Source organism: Pseudorca crassidens, chromosome 17, assembly GCF_039906515.1.
Source record: "Pseudorca crassidens isolate mPseCra1 chromosome 17, mPseCra1.hap1, whole genome shotgun sequence".
In the NCBI taxonomy this organism is placed as follows: domain Eukaryota; kingdom Metazoa; phylum Chordata; class Mammalia; order Artiodactyla; family Delphinidae; genus Pseudorca; species Pseudorca crassidens.
This window is the reverse complement of record NC_090312.1, coordinates 84,569,029-84,575,846: the sequence shown is the minus strand read 5'-3', so window position 1 is coordinate 84,575,846 and position 6,818 is coordinate 84,569,029. Positions and strand designations below refer to the sequence as shown.

Sequence of the window (6,818 nt, the reverse complement as noted above, 5' to 3'; positions counted from 1 at the left end):
GTGTAATATGTTATATGTGTCCTACACTCAACCACCTATTAGATATTAAGAAAACTCTCTTTCCTCGTCTTGTTCAATAAAAAGAAATATAAACAAAAGTGCTAATCCTTCCTTCCATGCTCGACTGGACTTTCTGGTGGGAGAAGTCCCTGGGCTGGCTGGCCCTGAGGTTGGGAACCGGGGGTTTGAGGCTGACCGGTGAGCAGGGCCAGACAAGGGGGAACGGACAACTGAGGATAACATAACAGGACGACGCAGGGTGTGGGGTCCGCCTCTCCCCATTAACTCCTCACCTTGGAGGTTGTCCCGACGCTCTTGGATAAGGTGGGAGCCGGGTGGGACTCAGCTCAGGTACCTGGATGTTGGAGAAAGTTGGGAGAAAAATTGAAAATACGTACACTAGAACATGAGTTATAGTGGGTTGGGCATTCCATTCTTAGTTATGCCATCTTATCACTGTGCCAGGGAGACACAGAGGCCGTCCTACTGCTTCAAGCCCAGTGAATTACTAATTCTGCCTGGTGCAGAAAGATCAGAAACCACCGATCAGAAAATAACAAAGTTTAATGAAGTAGTGGGAGATTAGATCAAATAGTAACAACTTCACATCCTGCCTAAGAGAAGTATTGACTGCAGCATCTTTTCTCATAGGTTCTGCTCTCAGAACCGTGTCCTGCCGGGCCCAGTGGACGGCGGGGGCCTGTCCTCAGGGGAGTGGAGGAAGGGGCTTCACACTGTGGCTTTGCCAGCAACAAGCCACGAGTGCGGGCAACTGGCATCTCACTAAAGGCAGGGCAGATGGGCATCTGAGAAAGGCGGCAGATTCCGCCCCTCTGGTAAGGATTCAGAATTTCTTTATTAAAAGTATTAGTAACAGCTAAACGAGGCCACATGTAAGGCTCTGACCCGAGATGCTCATTAGATGATGTAAGGTCCTCACTGTTACTGCTTTTGCTGGTGACTCAGCTGCTTCCCACGAGGAAGGAGGGGAGCTCTTCCGGCTGCGCCCGAGCAGGGGATGAGGAAGGGCCCTCGAGGCTCTGTGGCCATTCCCTGGAGGAAGGTGCTTCCTGCCCGATTGGTGACTGAAGCCTTGCAAATGCTCCCGCAGCCTGAGAGGCGGAGGCAGCGCGAGGGACTCCTCTGAGCCTCCTCGTCGTCACGATGAGACGACGTGTAGGTTTCAGACGCGAGCGTTCGGGCGCTGCGAGCTCGTGGAAGGGTGAGTGGGGCAGCCCCGACTCCACGGCTCCCCACGGCTCAGGGTGGACTCACTGGCTGTGTGCATTGGCCAAACCCGGAGGAGCCCTGGGTGGTCGAGGACAGGCCCATCCATGCGTCCCCGGGGCCGGCTCAGGTATGGCTCGAAACTCAGGAGAAGGCAGAAGACGCAGCTTGCCCTGGGGGTATCCTGGGGGGGCTGGCAACCACGGTCTTCTCCCTGAAACCCGGAGGCTCCCAGGGTCGAACCCGAGGAGGAAGCGCCTCTCACCCTCGGGCTGCAGCCTGGCACGGGGCCCAGAGATGCTGCTTACAGCGTGAGGCGGGGGGCGCACAGCTGCGGCCGCCGGTCCCTGCGGCCCTGGGGCCGAGGGCCGTTGCCGGGCGCAGGGGTGCCGCATTCAGCAGCCCCACGTCCAGCCTGGTGAGGAAGGAGCCCTGGACTTACACACCGGGCCCACTGGCGGGCCTGGGCCACCCGGCTCGGGGTGTCCGTTCGGGTGACCCCTGCTCTACTCACTCAGCCAGCCTCTCCCTTTGTGGGCTCCTTGCATCTGGAGGTGGTTCTGGGACAGTGAGCTGGGTTCGGAGCACGAGTCCTGGGTCCTGGGTGTGGACCGAGGCCCCTCACTGCCTAACGGCCCCGCCTCGGAAACTCCAGCTTCAGCCGCCAGAAAGAGGAATTGGGGGGAAATTTGTAAAATTGTCTGACACTGAGGAAGTGCTCAATGAAAGCAAATTAATTGTTTTGACCCTGCCAACCCCCAGTGTTGCTACGAGGTCTTCTAGAAGTTTAATTCCCAACTCCTGTTAAATAGTATGTTTATCACCTTTATCATTATCATGTTATTTGTATGTTATTTACAACAGTTTCTTATTTGAGACGCTCCGCCCACACTGTCCGGACACAGAACTGAAGCCAGCATGATTTCGTGCTAGTCCTCTGATTTCACAGGATCATTTTATTTTTCCAGGAATCTCTTGCCCAAGCAAATGGCTTGACCATTCCTCCCGGGAACTTCCATGGAAGTGTCCACAGTCTCGCCCCGAGGGTCAGAGATCCGTCTCTGAAAGGCCTGGTCCTGCTGGGCCATTTATGGACAAATCCCACGTGGTCTCTCATCCTCACCGTCCCTGACCTGGGGACCAGGTCACACCTTCATTCACACCTGGGGACCCGGCCCTCTGGCCAAAGGACTCAGCTGGACAGGCCAGGCCAGCCCACCTGTCACCCTTGGCCTCTTCACAGACACACGCCTCCCGGGCTAGGGTCTCAAGGGGTCTGCAGCCTCCTGCCCTGGACGGTGGGGAAGCTCTGGGGGCCAGGCCGGGGGCCCAGCCCGAGTCTGACTCGGGGTCTCCTCTCCTGGGCCTTCAGAGGCACCCCCTGCTGGCGCTCCGTCTTCCTGGTGACGGTGAGAGACTGTTGTCCATGGCTGTGACCCCAGAGCCCCCAGATCGAGGAAGGGCTGCTTCACAGCCTCCCTGAGGGTTTCTCATGAAGCTCGTGGGCTGCAGCCCCTTCTCAGGCTGGCTGCCACAGGGCAGGTGTCCTGTAGGTGCCGGCGTGTCCCATCCCCAATAGCCTGCTCTCAGGAAGTTTCTTTTCCATCAGGAGGGACGTGCTGGCCCCACAGAGGTTGCCCAGTCTTCCTCCTCATGGCTTCTCCCGAGGAAGCACCGCATCTTCGTGCCAGAGGACGTCTGCCAGCTCCTCGTGTCTCCTGAGTCCCTGAGGGGAGGTGTGGGTCGGGCTGGGATCCTTGGCGCCTGCCTGACATGACCTGATTCGCTGACACGTATTCAGCTGTTACGCAGGTGGCCTTTCTTGCAATGATGAAAGCATCCACACTGTCCTTCCTCTGTCTGTCTCTCCGTCCCTCTCTTTCTCTGTATTTTCCCAAGTCTTGTGCCATCAGGTAGCTATTAGGAAATCTGCTTGAGGAAAGCAGGCCCTTCTCAACTGTCATGAGTTTTATTTGGGTTACGTAACTTTTACTTGGGTCTTGGCCAAAGATCGCTTTTATTGGGAATAAGTTATTACCACTAAGTAGTACTTTCCTAATGCTTTTGGATATTTAAGAATCTTTATCAGAAGCAAACAGGACACCAGTAACTTTTGGTCCTTTCCAAATAAAATAACTTTGTCCAATTGTAGCAAGAATTTATTTCAGTGTTAGGACAAATTTTAATTGTGTTCTTTATAATTCGCTTATTTGTCCCTCAGAAGGGGTGATGGCCTGCAAGGACGTGTCACTAAATCAGATGTGGAAAACGTCTCCAGGTTTCGGGACAAAGGCATTTCCCACCCTGTTGGCATCAGGACCAAGGTGGGAATTTCGAGATGGGGTGACAGCAGGGAGGTCCTTGCTGGGCTCCTGGGGATGTAGAGAAGGGCCGTGTGAGCTCACCAGCTGGGACTCGACACCACAAACAGCGCATCCACCCAACAAAAACAAATCTCTGCTTTTGGAAACATCCTAAGTTATAGAAGCTCCGTGACATTGAAAGCGAATAAAAATTCTTTAAAGAATGCAGAAGGAAATGAATTTTTTTCCAAATAATATCTCACATGATATCATCTAAACATGCTGGGTTGGGTTGTTCTCCTTGGCAATGGAGTTAATTTTAGTTTTTAAAATTCGTGGTTCATCTCTGGATCCCTTTCTGTCAGTTCAGGGTATCATCCCTTTGATTTCTACAGAATTTCTAAGATTCTTCATTTCCGATTCCAGGAGTTCTGGTTTTATTGCTGTAGAACAAAACAGCATTTGATGGATTTTTTTTTTCAAGAAATGTACGACCCATACTACATTCTTCCCCCTCATGAGTACATTCTCAGTACTTTGAGTTCAATGGCTGGGACTCTCTGAGTTGGAGGGAGCGGGGGCCCAGGTCAGCTGTGCCCGGGGTCCCTCCGGTGCAGGGTCAGAGGCCTGTTTCCCCGCCCACGCACTCACCACCCCTGGGGGATTAGATGTGGTGTCTGGCCGAGGCCTTGGCTACACGCGCACAGCAGAGCCCCTGCGCTGGCTGCTGAATGGAGGGCACCCCGGAAGGTTTACACTGACTGTGTGACCATCACACACGAGGTGCGTTGCTGAGAGCGAGGTCTGACTCACCAGCAGAGGCGTGGAGTCGGAAGCCTTTTCTCGGCGGCTTTGGACGGTCGCTTCGAAGGCAGCGTGACTGGGCAGCGTTGAAAGGTGCACCCCAAATGGCCGGACTGCGAGTTTGAAAGTGCCGCCCCCGCGGGACGGTGCCTGTTCAGATACACTCGACTGCTCCGTGACTGTTTGTGGCCAGTGTTGGATGGACTGTACCCACAGCCCCGTCGGGCACAGGCTGAAGTGATGCCCTGACTACAATTCTGTCTCTCCTGCTCCAGTGAAGGGGCAGATTCGGCCACGCTGCACACCTGGAGGTGAAGATGGAAAGGAAGTGCGCTGGCGCACAGCCCCTGAAACCCCGACTCCAGCAGGAGTGACGGGCGGAGGCTGGGTGTGCTGGGGCCTCTGCTGGGGCCACGTCCTTCCGGCTGTGGGTCAGGGTGCTTGGCTCTGCCGGGGTCTTTGCCCGGCAAGAGACCCCTGTGGCTCCGCGTCCCTCCCCGCTGGCGCCCCGGCAGCCCGAGAGGCGGCCAGGTGGGGGCGGCCGGTGGCTTCTGTCTGGGAGGACACGGCATAACTGCACAGCGGGACAGGCTTTCGGCAAAGCAGAGGGAGGGGTGGCGTGGAGGGGTGAACGCTTAGGACCAAACGTAGTGGAAAGGATGTGCTTATCACCCACACTTCACGGCCCCGACTGCCTCCTCACATCTAAGCTGGGGGCTGACAAACGCTCCATTGTGCGGGAATCTGGGTTAAGTCACCGCGGGCAGCTGACTTGGCTTCAGGACTTGGAAATGGCATTTCTCACCTCCTCCACACTGGTCTTTTCAGTTGCTTGCCAAGTTTAAGGGGGAAAAAAATCCCTTAATTCTGGTTAGAAGTGTTTCAAACGTTACATAAAGAGGCGCTTGGCTGGTTAACTGGCTAACTTCTGCCTAAGTTTCATCTCAGGAAGCATCTGAGCCAGCTCCCTAGGGCAGCGCTGCTAGGAAGCACTGAAGCCCCTCTGCACACTCAGGCCTCCGCAGGCCTGCTTTACGGCCTCGTTATTCTGCCTAAGAACCACCAGCATAAAAAATTACAAACACATTGTGTTTGCTGAAATATTCTGGTCTACGTTTGAAAAGGAGCAATAAATTCCAGTTTGCAAAATAAAGTTCTCTGAAGAGGATAGTTCTCTTCCTGTGTTTCAGGTTCCGCACTTTGGCCGCAAGTGAAGCTCAGAGTCGCGTTGGCGCGTGGGAAAAGCCAGCTCACGCCCGCGGTGCGACACTTCTGACCCTAACACGTGAACTGTTTTCATTTGTCTGTGAAATTAGGAAGCGCCGTGCCACTTTCTAATGGTTTTTTTTTTGGCTTCATATTTATGATTGTGTAGACGGAGAGGACAAATTCTACTCTCCGCTAACCATCTAGAGACCACGTTGAGATTTTAAACTATGAAAGTAGCTTTCAGTTTAGCCTGGTACCTGCAATTTGCAGGAAGAGTTGTGTGCCCTGTTCTGGTGAATTCAGGGGGTGCCACGATGGTGGGGAACACGGTTCCACGCCCGGCCTCAGAGCACGAGTGGAGAAGTTCTGCCTATAAAGAGGGTGGTCCCCTTGGAGGATGCCGCGTGACTGCCTCAAGTCGCAGGGTGAGCTCACCAGGTGCTGGGGTGAACCGCGCTGTGTCGGGGGAACGCTCTCTGGCTGCTGGGGCTTCGTGTCTGGGGCAGAGCCTGCTCCCGGGTGACGATGCCGGGATGCTCTCGCTGTGACGGACCCCATGCTTTCTGATACTCCTGAGCGGGGGGCAGGGGGCCGCCGTGTTTACACTCGGGGCGCCTGTCTCTCGCGGACCTGCCCGGCCACGCCCCGGAAGCTGCTCTGGAGCCACACCCTCCCGAGGCGCCGACTTCACCAGAGACTGTGAGGCTGGGGTGCGGCTGGTCCTCAGCCCCGCCTGCCCCTCCCCTCCTCTCCCCTCCCCTCCCCCTCCCCTCTTCTCCCCTCCCCTCCCCCTCCCCTCTTCTCCCCTCCCCCTGCTCTCCCCTCCCCCTCCCCTCCCCTCCCCTCCCTCTCCTCTCCCCCCTCCCCTCCCCTCCTCTCCCCCCTCCCCTCCCCCTCCTCTCCCCCCTCCCCTCCCCCTGCCCCGTTCACCCTCCCAGTCGGGAGTTCACTCCCTCTAACTCGTTTTCTTGCTCTTTCGTTTAAAGCATGATTTGTTTTCTTAAGAATTCCTTCTGTAATGCTTGCAGCCTTGCGGCTAAAGCATCAGGCAGTGACTGCCGTGTGGAAAACTAGCGAAGGTAATTAAAGGCACACGAGTTTGTATTCTTTCCTCATAAAGACCAAATTATCCAGGCCCCTCTCTTTGGAGTCCCTGCATTTTCCTGCGGAGCAGAATGTTACACTGCAGCTCCGCAGGGCCTTCCGGTGAGTCGGGCCTGGGCCGGGGCCTGGGCGGGTGGATGGACCCCTGGGCACCCGCGTCCTGTCAGTTCA

At 55.6% G+C, this 6,818-nt stretch overlaps 1 long non-coding RNA gene across 1 annotated transcript; it reads left to right on the top strand.

Annotated features, from left to right (window-relative positions):
- The first annotated feature begins 1,025 nt into the window (after window positions 1–1,025).
- Window positions 1,026–3,766, top strand: LOC137210467 (uncharacterized). The gene is made up of 2 exons (XR_010936556.1): window positions 1,026–1,357; window positions 2,196–3,766. It is a non-coding gene; the product is annotated as an uncharacterized lncRNA (long non-coding RNA).
- The last annotated feature ends 3,052 nt before the right edge of the window (window positions 3,767–6,818 follow it).